Below are 18,888 nucleotides of genomic sequence, written 5' to 3'. Positions count from 1 at the left end.
TTATCTGACACTCTTGTAGGTACTCTAGGGACTAGAAATAGACAAGAAGCTGAATTTTGAGAGATTATATTGTCAAAAAATAATGAATGTGGCTTACCAAAACAATTTTTAATTTTTTCCTTCTAAAGTTATCATGAGAGACTCCAAAACTGCAAGGTTATTATTTCATTGACATGATTTATCATTAGTAGTATGTATTTATTAAGCAGAGTATCATGTTCTGGGTTTTGACCATGTATAATTATAATTAGAGACTAAATCCAATTATTTAGGATAAAAGTTATCTTTTTATGACGAAAGATAAGACTGTGGGACAATTTTAATCCATTTTGTTACAATAATAGCCCCTTTATTCATTAAAGTCCTATTTCTTTTCTCAACTATTTGCACTTTTGAAGCTAATGAGGACATTATTACAAATAACTTACATTAAAATGTACCGACTTGTTTTGCTGGCTGACCTATGTGATAGCTTCACTCTTGTAATGTATATATTTTCAATAGCTAGTTCAACAGTTAACATTTTCTTATTAATGCAACATATTGAACATGTGCAGAAATCCAGACAGTAGCTTAGAGTCAGGGCATCGCATTCATCTTTACATATATTGAGAGACCAAGCAGATCCTTTGGCATGTTTAGTAGATCAGTAGATGCCCTAATAAGTTTCCTGATTTATTTGAGAAATAGCCACAAGGAATGTTAGTGCACAATCCTGAACATTTTACATAAAATGTGGAGCAAGACAGCATATTCCATTCTGAATAATTAACCTTCACTTACTTATGGGGACAGAGAATCTATGACTAAGGACAGAAAGAAAAGCTCCCTGGCACTCTAGCATCCAGTGCACATCAAAAGTCTGAGGGATGCGTGTGCTCATGTTTGATACATAGACCTTGTACATCTGCCACTTCAGGAGGGCAGGAAGAAACAAAACAAGCTACAATAGAGGAAATAAGAAAGCAAAATTCCAATGAGCTGCAGTATCAGCCAATGTACTTTCTACAGAGACATCAGCATAAATTTTCCAGGAGTGGCATAGCAGGATCCTGTGGTAGTTCCATTTTTAGTTTCTTGAGAAATCTCCATACTGATTTCCATAGTGGCTGCACTAATCTGCATTCCCACCAACAGTGTTTTTTTTTCACTGCTGATAAATGTGTCTATGCAGTTCCATGTCTTTACTACGACAAAGAATACTGACAAAGAGATGGATGATGTTAGATGATTGCAGATGATAGATAATAGATAGATGATGATGGATGGATAGACAGACAGACAAATGATAAAGCAAGTCTGTTATGGAAGTTCAATAATTTTTCTGTAATATGGAAGTCCTGAGTTATATATTAAGCTTTCAGCCTTTATGAAATATTTTCCTTGTAGAAAAGCAGTAGCTCACAGCTCTGTCACGAAGAAAGAATATGTTTGTAACTGGTATATTGATGAGTCTGACCTGAGTTCCATCAAAAATAGACCCCACCCTAAGCACACTTTTGCTTATTAGTATTTGAACTGAATATGCCCAGCCATAACCATGCACAGAGCAGATATTCAGCAAAACTATTAACCTGAATAATAGACCGTGTGCCACCAGACATTCTCTTCTGAACTGCTCGGATCCTGAGCCAGCCATGTCCAACAGCAGGTTTGATTTCTCAGTGAAAGATGAAATCCATGGCTTCCAGGGCCCCAATGGGAGAGATAGAAAGGCTTAATATCATCCAAACATGATTTCCTATGCCCTGTTCCTCAAAGGTGAACCTTCCAGCCACTAAGAACAAACCTGTCCTAGAAGATTTGTGAGGAGATCTGAGAATTTACACATAGGCTGTGTTAATGTTTTAGCTCTGGGCTCAAGAGATCGAAATTCCAAATCCCAGGTTTCCACTTAGAAGTATAAATAAGACTTTCCTGTTCTCTAGGGAGGAAGGGGGAGGAAGAAGAACTCTAAATTGACTCCTCTTAATGTTTGCCCTCTAAAATCTGTGATTGAAATAGTGAACTCCCAGAAGCCGGTATCGAATAGATAGAGGGCAGCAGCTGGTAAAAGATTACAAGCAATTTTCCTGAGATTTACAGTAAGCCAGTGAACTACAACATGACAGGGGCTGAAAGGAAAATGAAATGAGGCTGTACATCAATGAAGATTTTGTTTTCAGCAGCTATGAACTTTCAGATGATTAACAAGACACAGAGTATAGGTTTCAGGGCCTCTCTGGAATGCTCTGGGGCAGACAATGTCATAAACAAGCAAAAGGCTGAACCATTAACATGGATGGGGGACAGGGAAGAGGTGGGAGAAATTCTAGGTGACTATGTGCATTCAAGAGGTAAAGCAGGGCTGAAGGGAGAAGAGTAGACAATGAAAGAGGGGGAAAGGTGGAGAATGCAGGCAGTAATTCATAGTATATAACACAAAATTAAGAAAAGGAAGGGAAGAGGGGTGAGAATATTAAAAAGGTGACACTGATTGTTTTCGTAAACTGCTTTGTTATATGGTTAAATGGCACCTTCTTTGTACAACTACTTAAAGAGAATTTAAGAATAAGTTTTAAAAGGAATGCACTCGACTATAAAAATGAATAGGCATGCTTTGAGTGAGACTGTTGATTCGCAAGATTATACCTATCCATTTCTTCTCTCTGCTTACTCTGCAGAATGAAAAAGGAACTTAGCTCCTTGCCCTGCTGGGGTCTTTTCTATGGCTTCAGCTGAGCCACAGTGCCTATACCAAGCCTATACCACTGAATCTAGTGATGGGCAGCTCATATTGGCCACTGCTTGTCCCCTTCTTGGATGCCAATTCATTGGCTGTTACTTAAGACAGATATCTAGGCTTGATTTCTTTCTTAGAACACCCATTCTGCTGAGGTAAGGCTTCCTGCTGCTCACCACAGACTGGTTTCACATGGTAGACAACATGCAAAAATCATGGTGAACAACATTTCTTACCAAGAAGATGTCCTCAAAGCATATCCACTGGGTCTACCCCATTCACCTCATCCCATTCCCCTCAAGCAGTTCTGCTTTTATACTTTAGCTCTCCTAGCCCTCTTTCATTTCAGTCAAGTTTGCTCATTAATCTGGATATATAGCTGTATTTTGGGGGTGTCTGTTCTGGGGCTTGAACTCAAGGCCTAGGCATTGTCCCTGAGTTTTTCTGCTCAAGGCTAGAACTCTACCACTTGAGCCACAGCTCCACTTTTGGCTCTTTAAATAATTAATTGGAGATAAGAGTGTTATGAACTCTCCTGCCTGTCCTGATCAGACTCAGAAACTCTTAATGAGTTGGGCAGAGGAGGCTAATGCCTATAAGCTTAGCTACTCAGGAGGTTGAGATCTGAGTATCATGAATTGAAGCCAGACTGGGCAGAAAAGTATATGAGACTCTTGTCTTCAATAAACTACTCAGAAAAAAAGCCAGAAATGTGACCATGACTCAAAATGGTAGAGTGCTAGCCTTGAGCACAAAGAGGCTCGGGGATAGCACCCAAGTCATGAGTCCAAGCCCCAGGACTGACAAAAAAAAAAAAAAGAAGTCTGTCAGTGACACACACACACACACACACACACACTCCTTTGGGACAATTTTCTAGAAATACTCTATCACTCCTATACTGACTTTATGCCTCATAGCCATTGACTTTTGCCTCTGACACACAATGTAGCAGAAGCTAAAGGTTATATCCTTGCTCTCTAGTGTAATGGATTTTGGGGGTTTGGAAATGTTTATGAAAGCCAAGATGTAGCTGGGAACACTGGAGTCCATCCTATAGCGAATACCATTCGTGGGATTTCAGGTGAATCTACTATTAAAACATTTACTATATAGAGAAAATGACTAACATCTTGCTGCCCAGGCTGGATCTGAGGAGCTTTCTCTACTGGTAGATGGGCAAGATGGCATAAACAATTATGTCTGTAAGGAAATAAGACAACAACCATGGAAAATATCCTTCCCCCAAAGAACTAGAGATGTCAAAGAAAAATTGTGTGAAGTTGATTCTCCTTTGAAAGTAGGCTGAAAGGAAGTCTGTCTGATTAAATAATTTCCATGTATTCAAATGGCCCATGGAGAGAGCTCTGAATGTAATGAAGGAAGAAAAGGCGACACAATAAAAGTGAGTAATATCTGATGGTCCAATGATCTATCTGTAGAAAGTATTTCCTGGGACTCATAAGGACCATGTTGTCACTTCATGCATAAGAGTAGAATGGATTGCATTTCACTCATGGGAGCTAATGTCCAAAAGGTAAATTACTTAAAGAGTATCAGAGACCCTAATAAGAGTCTAAGAGAGCCAGGCACTGGACGCTCAAATTCATAATCCTAGCTAGACAGGAGACTATGATCTGAAAATCACAGTTCAAAGCCAGCCCAGGTAAGAAGTCCATGAAATCCTGCTCTCCAATTAATCATCAAAATAAGCTGGAATGGGAGCTGTGGCTCAAGTAGTACAGCACTAGCCTTAAGCAAAAGAAACTCGGGGACAGTACCCAGGCCAACTTCAAGCTCCAGTTCTGCCAGAACAAAAAAATAATAACCAGCGATTGTCGTGGCTCATGCCTGTAATCCTAGCTCCCCAGGAGGCTGAGATCCCTCGGATCACAGTTCAAAGCCAGTCTAGACAGGAAAGTCTGTGAAACTCTTATCTCCAATAAACCACCAGGAAACCAGAAGTGGAGCTGTGACTCAAAGTGATAGAGCATTGGCCTTAAGCAAAATTGCTCTGGGACAACACCCATACCCTGAAATCAAGCCCCACGACCAAAAAGAAAAAAAAATTAATTAAAGTGAAAGTAAAGAACAACTTTGAAACAGTGCATATACTCCGAAATCAGCCATCCAACAATAACCTCACTCCATTCATTTGCATCTAGAAGTTTGCCAATGAATACAGATTCACCTGTGAAGACAGCTGCCAGTCCTCATGTGGCTCTCTCTCCCATCCATGCTCTTGAGAGCCTGTCAAAACAGCAGTGCTGATCTGGTAACTACACCAACACAGGGGGAAATGTCTGGATCCATACTTCCCAAACATCATATTTCCCAAAATCTTACCTAAAACTAATCTGTCTTCATTTGGTACAGCTCTCCCTTCAGAACACCAGGAAGTTCACCTTGATTTGTATTTTTAGGTCTCTATCCTATGGTTTGTTCAAAAGTTCCCAACCTTTTTGATTATTCCATTACTGAAGTTCTAAGCATTAAGCTTGGATTGAGAATGACACAGCAAAGAAAAGGTAAGATTAACATGCAGTTCAAACCTCTTCAGATCTGCACTAGGTAAACAGATGGACAGACAGATAGGCAAACAATGGAGAGAGAGAAGAGAGATTTACTAAGTGAGAAAAATGTCTTTACAAATCTTTGAACTGTATGCACTTGCCAGTCAGTATTGAAAATTGGAAATCAGATAGAAACCAATACATCTTGACAGCAAAGCTTTGAAGATGTACAACCTTCTTCCAAAGGTGATAAATTAACACGTCTTTATTAAAATAAATTCAGATGAAGACAGAAGTTGAAATGTCTCCTCATATTAGATATCATCATCTTCATCCTCTCAGCTCATACGAATGTTGATGCAGACAGATACCACAAGTATTTGCAGGTTCCAAAAGGGTAATCAATTTTCTCAAGTACCAGGATGAAATTGACTACAATAACAAAAATAATTTTAAAAAAGTATGATCTCCACTTAGTATACAGAGGTGATCAAAGATCTCAAAGTCTTGCCCTTTTAAAAAAAACTTAGGATTGCATAACTGCAGGTGATCATAATGGGGAAAAAAACTCATTACTTATGTAATATTTTACTCACCAAAAAGGCCAGGTTTATGAAACAACTGTGAAGAAAATCGAAATTGGGCTTCAGAAATGAAAGCAATTTGGGGGTGAAAATTCTTCTTGCTAGTGAGGAGTAAATGAAAATGTTAAACTGCTTTGGGGGAGATGATGCGAATGAAATGTTGGTGTAAAGATGCAAGCAATGCCTAGTCAGCATCAGTGCCAAGCATGTGCCAAAACAGTGTTAGCTACTCTTTGCACAGGAGCTAAGGCTCCTCCAGGCATACCGTATCTGCGTCGTTTCTGTTGATAATTACAGTGTAGCCATCAGCTTCTTCCCTTAATTCAGCACTCTGGGAATAATGGAAGGAGTTTGTGATTTTGTTCCCGCATTCTTTCAGTCCTCTAAAATTTAAAAACCTGTTGTCCTTTTTCAACACAGACAATTATTGAGAGAATCCTCCACTGGCAGCACTGGAATTACACTTTAATTCGGGTGGCCTAAAACATTCCTGATGACTTTTGATGTGAGACATCCAAGGAAATTCACTTACCTCTTTTTCAGAATGTTCAAGATCTCTTTACCCAAAGAAATGTACAAATTTAAAGAAGAGGAAATAATGTTACTGAAGTACTCCATTGCTTCCAGGAGTTTGTTGGATGAGCTAAAGAAAGAAGGCCTGGAGGCTTAGATCAGCAGTAAGAGCTTAGAAAGCTTAGGAAGCATTAGGTCATGAGTTCAAATCCCAGTACTAATAAAAGAGAAAAAGCACATGTCTATGTATATGGGTGTACACATGTATGTATGTTTGTATGGGTGTGCATATGCTTGTGTAAATATATATGTGTGTGTACAATATAGATACAACTTTATATGTGCCCTGAGAATTCTCTTGGCCTTCACATTTCAAATGAAGATTATGCAATAGTTGCTACTTAAAGGTCTTTCCTTTCTCTTAACTTTGAAAATTCCTTCATTATGGAAAACTTTGTGAGTCATTCGTCCAGGAAGGTATGTGATCTCTGTACCATTGCTCCAAAGTCAATAATGATGAGATCAGGAAGAGGATGAGAATTAGGAGTGGGCAACAGGGAGATTTTTAAAGTCTTGAACTAGAGATAAACCAAAATATCACAGGAGAATGGATAGAGGAAACACAAGCATTTTGCATATTCTGAAAGTAGCAAATGCTGGGTTCTTTGTCTTCAGAAATGGTAAGTGGGTAGACTCTCTGAGCTACTATACAAGGACATCCAAGGACAAATCTCCCATCCATCCTGTTGTAATTGATAAGAGTCTCTTAACATAAAGGAAAACAAAGAAAAAACAATATCAGAAGAAAAATAAAACAGCAAGCAATCACAGAGTTTTGAAAGAGAAACCATGACCCAAGAATTCAGCTATATAATGTTGGTATGTTTGGGTTACTTCCAAAATCAGAATAATACATTTTTTAGACTAAAAGGGATCATAAATATTCTACTAGTATTCCTCACTTTTAAAAATTACACTAACTGAAAGATAAATCAAAATAAAAATACAAGTAGGTGAGAGTTGTTGGCATAAAGGAACGAGAGTGCACACAAAGAGCAGGGAAACATAAATTTCAGAGTAAAACTAGCTATAAATATGGATATGACTTGGGGACTGGGAGAAACAGAAATGGAACATTATGAACAGCGTATAAATTTAATAATAAACTGGGTCTAAAATCAGGCAATCACTGGGAGGAAGATGAGTTTTGAGAGGAAAATAGAAAAAAGGGTAACTCATGGCAATCAGTAGGCCCAAAATAAGATAGAGAGAAGGAGAGAAGAAGAAATAGAACACAAAAATGTAAGATCTCTAGCATGAACATGGTGATTAGAACAGTGTCCAGTCTACTTCTTCAACTGAATGCTTCGGAAAACCAGAGGATTCTCTTTATGTACCAAAAGATTCCAGAAGTTGTTCGGTATGCCTCAGGATGTGGGGGTACTGCATAGGAATAACAACACCAACTGGAAAGGAATTGGGCAAGGCACTGGGAAAAGCAAGGTTTCTTCTACAGAAGGACATGTCATCAGCCAAACCCTGAAAACAAGCAAAAGAGCTACTCCCCCTTTTATCCCTAATGCAGCAAGCTCTTCCCCTCTGCTCATATTGGCCCAGCTCAGGCTCACAAACTGTAACAACCAGGGAACTGGTAGCTCATGCCTGTAATCCCAGCTACTACTCAGGAGGCTGAGATCCAGAAGATCAAGATTTGAAACCAGCACCAGGTGAAAATTGTGTGAGAGTCCATCTACAAAATAACTAGCAAAGAGTTGTGCTGGAAGCAGGAATCAAGTGGTAGAATGCTAGCTGAGCAAGTGCAAGGCCAGAACCTTGTGCCGTAACTATTGCATTGTCACAAAATTCTTTAATACGACACACATTTATACCCATAAAATGAGAAGAGTTGTACTGTATTAAAATGGAGAAATATTATCAGAACACATCTATAATTGAGTGAAAATGAAAAGTAACAAGAGAAGGAGACATTCCTGCATATATAAAGACATCCTAGATATGAATAAGAATCTTATAGATAATATAATAAAAATGTGGACCAAAACTTCGCTGGATACTTCACCAAGACACTACTCAGGGGATGCAGATGCATCAGCAAATGAAAGAAACATTCACCTTAATTTGGGGAACATATATATACATATGTATATATATACATATATATATATATATATATATATATATATAGAGAGAGAGAGAGAGAGAGAGAGAGAGAGAGAGAGAGAGAGAGAAATTATTGGACCATTCTACTCCATACTCATCTTCATGGATAAAACAATAAAGTCACCCAAAATTCTGTCAGTCCTGATGTGGAAATTTTGGAACACTTATGACTCCAGTAGCAGTATGACTATTTTGAAAAATTGACAGTATTCACTAGGGTGAGACATACCTACCATTTAGGAATTCCAATAATAAGAGATCATGTAAAAAATAGGCATGACAGTTGATGCCTATAATCCTTGATACTTGAGGGGCTAGATAGAAGAATCACAGTTTAAGGACAACCTGAGCAAAGTTAATATGAAACCATATCTGAAAAGCAAACTAAAACCCAAAAGACTGGAGGTATGGCTCAAGTGGTAGAGTGCAGTGCTTACCTAGCAAGTGTTAGTCCTTGAGTTCAAACTCCAATACCATGAGGGGAAAAAAAGAGGGAAAGGAAGAAGAAAAGAGAAAAGAAATAAAGCACAAAAAAGAATAGCAACTCTATTTCTAAGATTACATTCAGTCTTAGACTCTAACTTGTCTACATTCAGTACATCCACATAGACTATCCCTTTATTTAATAAGTATTTGGTATATCTTTTCCATCCTTTAACTCTTGGTGCGTTTATGTCAATCTTAATGGATTAGTGAATTAATGAATTTTCACCTTTCTATCTTTTTTCATTCCTTTAATTAGTACAGATACTGTGACTTGAACTCAGCTCCTCCTGCTTACTCAGCTTGCTTGTTCGCAGCTACCACTTGACTCACATCTCCAACCCAACTTTGTGCTGATTAATAGGAGATGGAGTCTCGCAGGTTTTTCTCCCTGAGCTGCCTTTTACCCATGATCCCCTGCATAGGCAGAATTGCAAGTGTGAGGCACCAGAGCATGGATTTATTTATCCTTATACCGTGGTTTCTGTTCTCTTTCACACGTCTTTTTCTTACATTTATTTTCCATTTTTGAGTAAACATTTTATTATGTTACTCTCCATTTGCGTATATTTTATTTTAAACACTTTGTTCTGTTCTGTTAGAAATTTCCTCTGGGTTATATTGGACTGTTAAAAGGTAGAAAACCAGGTGCTGATGGCTCACGCCTGTAATCCTAGCTACTTAGGAGGCTGAGATCTAAAGCTCTCAGTTTGAAGCCAGACCTGGGAGAAAAGTACTCATGACACTTATCTCCAATTAATCACTCAAAAACTGAAAGTGGCTCTATGGCTCAAGTGGTAGAGTGCTAGCCTTGAGCATAAAGAGGCTCAGGGACAGTGCCCAGGCCCTGAGGTCAAGCCCCACATCTGACAATTTAAAAAAAAAAAAAAAAAGGTAGAAAACTCAACACTCACAGATCAAAATGCATTATACAAACTTTGTTAAAAGGCAAAAAGATTAAATACTTCACCTAAAATTAAGGTAAGTAGAAGGAGTGGGTTGGGAGGGGTGAGTGAGAATGTTGAAAGGGAAGACAGTGATCAAGATGCACTGTATTCATAAACAGCTTTGGTGACTGGCAACTCCTTTGTACAGTAACTTAAAAGTAAGAGAAATATTTTTTTAAAAAAGGCTTTCTGCATAGCTTCTGCTTTTCTAGACCTGTTGAAAGAATTTCAGAAATGCTTCCACAATCACAAGTTCATCTTATCTACTGCTCCATTTTCACCAGGACAACCTCACGATCTGGTTATCCTGGCATCCTGAGTGTGTCCTTCTATGGCGTGGAGGTTGAGTTGATTTTTGATGGCTTCTTCTGTCACCTGCAAAGTTCTTTTTTGGCTCTGTATCTCCACAATGAACTCCTTACTCCTTATCACGAAGAAGCACGTGTTCTGAGAATAAAAGCAATGACCCCAAGATTTTCTTGTCTCTGAGATCTCAGACCCTTTAATCCTGATGGCTTCCATGGCTCTCTGATGCACTCCAGCACCGTTGATAGTTTCTGTCCAGCTTTTTAATTGTTCTCAGCAGGAGAAATCTGCTCTCTGCAAGCCTTTCTACTACTTATGTAAGGCTAATTTTTAAAGTAACTCTTCAAATGCTCTACATGGAAGGAGTACTTCTCTGGCTTTCATCACATCATGAAACTATATACAAAATGTTTGTTTTGACATACTTGAGAGAAACATAGCTATCATGGTATAGGTAGACCATAACTTACTTGCTCAATATCATCTCAATAAATAAATACATACCTTTTATGCTAAAAATTTTAGCATAACCCAAAATAAACACCCACAATCAGCACCTTGGACTCAATGATGTTAGAGTTTCATCATACTTCTGTTTTCAGTGAATCCTTATCTTTTATGCAGAAGAATATTTCTCATGATTACCACAATATATTGGATAGTTTGCTTATTTGTTTGTTTTGGTGGTCCTGGGTCTTGAACTCAGGGACTGAATACTATCCCTGAGCTCTTTTGCTGAAGGATGGTGCTCTACCACCTGAACCACAGTTCCACTTCTGGCTTTTTTGATGGTTAATTGGAGATAAGAGTCTCATGGACTTTACTGCCCGAGCTAGCTGCTTTGAACATTGATCCTCAAATCTCAGCCTCCTGAGTAGCTAGGATGACAGGCAGGAACTACCAGCGCCAAGCTTTATTTGGTATTTTGATATGACAAATAATGCTCTAAAGAATATCCACATACAATAGTCCATGTTTAGCTGTAGGAAGTACATTCCAAGAATCTTAGTGGCTGTCTGAAATTGAAGAATGTGGAATCCAAATAGATACTGTTTTCCCTCTGCATATGTATGCCTGATAATAAAGTTTATACATTAGGCACAATAACAGATAAACAAAAACTAATAATGGAACAATGGTAGCAAAAACTAATAATGCAAAGGAGGAGGTAACAATGCTCGATAGGAAATGTGCTCATTACCTTACTCATGTAACTGTAACCCCTCTGTACATTATTTTTACAATAAAAATGTATTAAAAACTAATAATGAAACAATGGTATTCAATAACATTGCATATAATCTCTTGTGTATAGAATATAACAATATACACATAATAAAGTTTACATAATGTGCCCTTTCTCCATCTCTATCTCTCTGTATGTCTCTTTTTTCGCTCTCTCTCCTGTCCCTTCCTCCTCTTCCCTCCCTTCTCCTTCTCTCCTTTTCCTCAATTGCATTCAGCTCATTACTGTTATATATGGCATAGATACACTAGATAGAAGAAAAATATTCATAATATTAATCTTTCTAATCCAGAAGCATGAAAGGATTTTCCATTTTCTTAAATCTACTTTAATTTCTTTTTTCAGATTTTTTTGAAGTTTTCATTATGGAGGCCCTTCACATCTTTGGTTATTTTAATTCCTAGTATTCCTAGTATTGCTTTCCTTATTTCAGTCTTGATCTATTCATTGTTCAGGTGAAGGAAAAGTTACTGCTTTTGTGGGTTAATTTTATACATTGCTACTTTGCAAAAGTTTTGGATCAACTCAAATAACTTGGGGGAAGATCTGGGGTACTTTAAATACAGGATCATGTCATCTGCAAAGAGGGATAGTTTCTTCTTTTCCTATTTTGATACCCTTGATGTTTTTCTCTTGCCTTATTAACCTTGCTAGGAATTCTAGTACTACATTGAAGAGGAGTGAAGAGAGTGGATCTCTTTGTCTCATTCCTGATTTTAGGGGAAATGGTTTTAACTTTTCACCATTAAGTAAAATGCTGGCTTTAGGTTTGTCATACAACAACAGATGCTGGAGGGGATGTGAACAGACGGGAACCTTACTGCATTGTTGGTAGGAGTGTAAACTTGTTCAACCACTTTGGAAAGTAGTATGGAGGTTCCTCACAAGACTCCACATAGAGCTCCCCTATGACCCAGCAATCCCACTTTTGGGTATTTACCCAAATGATCACAAACAAGACCATACTAAAGCTACTAGCACAACTATGTTTATCACAGCATTATTTACCATAGCTAAGATAGGGAATCAACCCAGCTGCCCCTCAGTAGATGAATGGATCAAGCAAATGTGGTATATATACATAATGGAATTTTATGCCTCCATCAGAAAGAATGACATTGCCCCATTTGTTAGGAAATGTGAAGACTTGGAAAAATTATATTCAGTGAAGTCAACCGGCCCAAAGAAACATAGGTCCCATGGTTTCCCTTATTTGCAATAACTAGTCTATGTCTGAGACAAGCAGAAACAGTCAGACAATTTGATGTTAGGCGAAATGAACCCCAAGATAAGGATTCAAAATGTTTTTTTTCTTTCTTGCAATTGTTTCTAACATATTTATAAGATGATTTCTTTGTTGCTTTGTATGTCTCTCCCCCATGGTATAACCCCTGTTTTCACTGTATTTGATATTGGTATAATTTGTGGAGGGGAAGGGAAAAAACAAATTGTTTAAATAGGGATACATTGCAACAATGAGATATACAAGATGTTATGTTGAAAAATGAACTTTACAACTTTAGCTGGGGGGGGGATGCGGGGGAGGAAGGGGGTGCGGGGAGATGGGAAGGAGAAACAAAGGAGGAGGCAACAATGCTTGATAAGAAATGTACTCATTACTTTGCTCATGTAATTGTAACCCCTCTGTATGGTATTTTCACAATTTTAAAAAAAGAAAGAAACCTTTATTATTTTAAGGAATGTTCCATGAATGTCTAGCTTCTCCACAGCTTTTTGTCATAAAGTAGTGTTGAATCTTGTTAAATGCATAGAGCTTCCCTGTGACCAAGCAATTCCACTCCTAGCGATTTATCCAGTAAACCACAAGCAAGGCCACACTAAAGCTACCAGTACAACCATGTTCAATGCAGCATTATTTACCATAGCCAAGATATAGAATCAACCCAGATACCACTCAGCCCTCAAATGGATCAAGAAAATGTGGTGTATATATACACAATGAAAATCTATGCTTACTTCAGGAAGAATGATATTTTACCATTCATAAGGAAATGGAAAGACCTGAAAAAATTATATGAAGTGAAGAAAGTCAGACACAAATAAACATAGGTTGCATGTTTTCCCTCATTTGTGGTAACCAGAATGTGCCTATAAATCTACAAGTAAACACTATGTATGGTAAAAGACAAAAATAATACACTGGGACATGATAAATTATACAGGACTCATACAGTGAGACCAAAGGAGGATATTCTTAGGAGAGGATCACAAAGGCTCAATAGCTCTGGGCATATTATCATAAAATGATGTTTATAGAAATGAACTCAAAGAAATGAAAATAAGATGGTTTTGTGTTATTTTGCTTTTTTTCTTCTTTGTCACTGTTTTTTATTTCTGTACCTTTTGTATGTTCGTTTATCTGTTTTGAGTAGGGTAAGGGGGAGCACAGAAATGGAGGGGCAAAGGGTGAACAAATATAACAGTGATATTCACTAGACACTACATTGAAAACAAACTATACAATTTGTGTATTGGGGGTGAGAGGGAAAAATGAGATTAACAAGGGAAGAGTTGACACTGTTCATAAAGACATGTACTCATTACCTGATTTATGTAATTGTAAGCCCTCTGTGCAACACCTTTACAATAACAATTTTTAAAAAAAGATTCATATTCTAAATGGGATACAGGATAGAACAGGAGAGTATGACATTAGTAATTTCATTATTTATGTATGTAGGTATTTCTTTATTTTTGTGCTGGTATTGGGGCTTGAACTGAGGCACTGTCCCTTCACTCTTACACTCAAAGCTGGTAGGCGCTCTACCACTTGAACCATATCCCCACTTCAGGCTTTTTGGTGGCTAACTGGATATTAGACTCTCACAGACCTTTCTGTGAACTGCCATCCTCAGTTCTCAACCTTTGAATACTTAGAATTTCAGGCATGAGCTACTAGCATCCAGTGAGATTTGTAATTTTAAACTTATTAATGATGTCTGCAATTTTCCACATTTGATATTATCAAGCCACAATTGATTGAGGGCAATTAAAGTTATAGAAAGCAACATGGCCAATGAGGAAGGACACGTGTGTGTGTGTGTGTGTGTGTGTGTGTGTGTGTGTGTGTGTGTGTGTGTGTGTGTGTGTGTGTAATGTGTGCCTATAAATATCTATAAAATACATTCCAAGTAAGGGTGGCCAGTTTGAAATTTTGATAAATAACTGGCATATTGTTCTCCAGAAATTTTGTGCTAATTGACACTCCCAACGCACAGTATATGGGAGTTCTTTTGAAGGAGAGAGTTTCTGATGTTTCTCTTCTTCTGGTATCTCCTCTGGTAATCTTGTCATCCCATGCTATACAAAGTGTAGCAATTAGCACTTGAAAGCCACCATGGTTATGAAGGCCTTAGGAGCTGCTTAAACCCAGGGATGTTTTTTAGAACCTTAAGTATCCTCTACCAGAAGTAAGCACCAAGAAGACATGAATTCCGAAATTTCAGCTGTGATTATCTAACTCTATCCAAATCATAAAAGAATCTCAACAACTGTCCCTAGATAAAAGAGAATTCGCTTTCACAGAAGTGCTATCAAAAAGGGAAAGAGCAGAGTACAGGCTAACCTTTGTGTGGTGAGCTTTTGATGGAGCTTATTGCTGTGTAGCTGAGATCCCTTTTGCAATTTTCTATCACAGAAAACCAAATTAAATGTTTCCTTTTACAGAAGCATGGAAAAATTATGATGGCCATGGAAATAAACATATTCTACTTAATTCAGATAGAATCAATTGATCCTCCCTTAGGTTGAGCAAACTGTTTTAAGCACTTTGAGCAGAAAATCAAGAAGGAAACAATCTTTTCTTTTCTTTATTTTGGGTGGGGAGGGGAGCCAGTCATGGGGCCTGAACTCTAGGCCTGGGCGCTGTCCCTCAGCTCTTCTGCTCAAGGCTAGCACTCTACCACTTGAGCCACAGCGCCACTTGCGGCTTTTTTCTTTTTGCTTATGTGGTGCTGAGGAATCGAACCCAGGGCCTCAGGCATGCAAGGCAAGTGCTCTACCACTGAGCCACCTTCCCAGCCCAACAATCTTTTCTTGAAGTGGTTAAAACAACGTAAATGCCACCAGAAGCCTGATGGATAGAGCAGGTGGAGCCTGCAGGCTTTCTGAATTTGCATACACAGGTAAGAACTCAGGACCTCATAAATTCAGTGTTTTCAATCACAGCTGACACTCTACCACTTAAGCTATACCTCCACTGTTATGGCCTTAATGGGTGTTTGGTTGGTGGTGGTTGGTTGTTTTTAGTTTGGTTTTGTGCCATTTCAGAAGCTTGAACTCAAGGTTTTACTCTCTCACTTGGATTTTTCAATCAAGACTGGCTCTCTACCACTTGAGCTACACCTCTGCTTCTGGCCTTCTGAATTTTTAACCACCACTGAACACAATATGTATACAAGTTTATCATATTAACAACTAACATTTGTATAGAATTGACAAAAATTACCAAAAGGTTTGTGTATTTGATTTTAATTTGAGCCTCAGGTTTTGCAGATAAGCAATGAGAGGTTCAAGGAGAAAAAATATTAAATAAACTAATTTGAATATAGCAAGGAATTTTCAAAGCTGAAATTAAACCTAAAATAGGCCATTTTCATTTAAATATTATCTCATTTTAATATGAATGCATTCATAACAGAAACAACCACAAAGATTAAATAGCTAGTTTTGTTTCCAAGATAGTGCATATTAATATTAATATATAGTTAGAAGTGAATATCTACAATTGTTTGCCTTATGTCAAAATAATCTTTATTTTATCTTTTAAAAACCTGTAGAAATAAAGCAGACAAGAAGAATGGAACTCTCAAACATGCCACTATCCAGAAATAATCAGTGTTGACATGTTGGTATTTCATTTTCCAGAATTGTTTGTATGGACTAATGGGGTTCATGATATACTACTGCTGACATACAGTCTTGACATTTGGGGAAAGAGCAGAATCAAGAAGGCTCTCTTGGCCTTCTCTTCCCCTTTCTCCTGAAGCAGGCCATGAATGAACTCTCTACCCTTCTTCAGCAAATCATCAGAGTCTTCTGCCTTACACCTGGAGGAAGGGCACATCATCCAGTGACACAAGAAAGGGCTGAACAAGCAGGTCTTATCAAGTGCCCTGTTCCAGTTCAATACGATTAGATTACTATCTGATGTCCTCCAATCACACTGTATCCACATTTGTTGTTTTCAGATCAGAGATGATTGAGAGAAAATGAAGCCACAGAAAGCAAAACAACCAATAAGGAAGGATTGCTATACTAGAATGAACGTTTAGCTAAGGTATCTGTAAATATCTATAAAATTCATTCCAAGAAATGAGTGGCTATTTCAACATGTACATCCATGTAAAATGTTGATAAATAACTGGCATGTTGTTCTCCAGAAAACGTGTGCTGATTTGCATTCCTAACACACAGTATATGGGAGTTCCTTTGAAGGAGACATGACAAAAACAAAGTAGTATTTTTCTTCGCCTTGGGTCTTTATTTCTGAAGGCTCTTGTATCAAATACACACACACACACACACACACACACACACATACACACACACATACATAAGTAAACTTATATGGGATTTTTCTTATTATAATGTTTCAGCCATGAACTTGGCAATAGATGAGCAAGTTTTTTCTTCCCTACAATAAGTACATATGGGTTTCATGTGTGTTAATGTTTACTGCTCAGTCTGCTATTTTCATTCAAGTATACCTTAAGAGTGGTATCCCTTATCAATAAATGTTTTCTGATTATATTTGGTAGGCCAGTGAGGACTTAAGAAATCAAACAGTTCCCTCCCACTCCATTTGCATCAGTAACTTCTCCAACCATACATTGTCACATAAAACATACTGCCTGCTTGTCCTTCACATAAAACAATACGTAAGACCAGTACTGTTCTGCCTTTTCCTTCTTTTGCTTAATAATGTACCGTTACATTTTCATTTTATTATATACATAAAGTATATCAGTGGATGGTTATAATTATGTTCACTGCCATTCTAAAATTAATTTCTGAGATCTGAGCATCTATGGCTCATGCCTGTAATCCTGGCTACTCAGGAGGCTGAGATCTGAACATCACAGTTCAAAAAGCCTGGGCGGGAAAGTCCGTGAGACTCTTACCTTTGATTAACTACCAAAAAGCCAGAAGTGGAGCTGTGGCTCAAGGGGTAGAGCACTAGAATTCAGAAAATAAAAACACTAAGGAACAGCACCTGAGCCCTAAGTTCAAGACCCAGGACTGACACACACTTGGTACTGTGACTATCTATTCATTAATTACAACTACTAGCAGCCCTAGTAATGATCACAATGTTGTTGATATTATCATTATTATTGTTACCATGTACCAGACATTATTGGGAGTACTCTATAAAGAAATCATCTTATCTCTGTACTAACTTTATGCAGTCCTCATTATGAATGCTTTAACTTTGCATATGAGGCAAATGGAGCACATAGAAGTTAATTAAGTTCCTGGAAGAAACCACAAGGCACAGACACCATTCCATGCTCTGCACCTCCTGATGCTTTTGGATCCCCTAGGACTGAAGAAGTTCTGGGACTCTGCTGACCTGGGGCTGGGCCTGTGGGTGAGGGAAGGAATGTCAGGAGGAAACTTGGGAATAAAGATTGGGAAAATGACAAGGGATGTTTCTGAAACAGAAAGCAATGCCAGGTTTCAAGAAGACACCATCAATCTTCCGTTCTCTCTAATGGAGGGGAAAAACAAAACAAGAAAGCCCTCAGGCCAATTCCTTAAAATGTAGGGGTGATGAGGGAATTCCCATTCTTGATGAATGGGAAATTGAACAGGATGTATACCTCAGAGTAAAGAAGAATCATACAGTACCAAGCGCAATTGCCCAGCATCTCAAAGAGAAGGGAATAAGGAAAAAATGGGGGAAAAAATGTCTGAACATGCTTCCAAGGCCTCAGAATTGGTACTAGACAATTCATGAGACCAACAAAAAACCAAGCAGTGTGCTTTTGTCCTTGTCCTCATGGAGAGGCCCTATACAGGACCCTAGGATGAAGATGGATGACCCAGTACCTCCCAGGTCCCTCTGTGAAAATGTTGCTGATCTCTCACACATCCATTACCAGGTCCAGGAAATCCTTGTTTCCTCTTGAGGGTCTGCTATAGACCACTCCAATTGTGATCTAGACTAGGAGGTTGCTAAGACAACTGAAGGGGAAGCTAGAAGGTGAACTCTACATGGACAAATCCATATCTGCTTCCTGTCATTCTCCCAGGACCCCCAGCTCCAGCAGCAGTGGCCAACCTCCTAACTCTGATCTAGACCCTCAATAAAGAGAAGAAGAAAAAGCCCCAGCTCTTAAAAATGAAATAAGCCATTAATTACACCAGC

Source organism: Dipodomys merriami, unplaced genomic scaffold, assembly GCF_024711535.1.
Source record: "Dipodomys merriami isolate MVZ:Mamm:240054 unplaced genomic scaffold, mDipMer1.0.p SCAF_14, whole genome shotgun sequence".
Classification (NCBI taxonomy): domain Eukaryota; kingdom Metazoa; phylum Chordata; class Mammalia; order Rodentia; family Heteromyidae; genus Dipodomys; species Dipodomys merriami.
Note: the sequence above shows the minus strand (reverse complement) of the source record.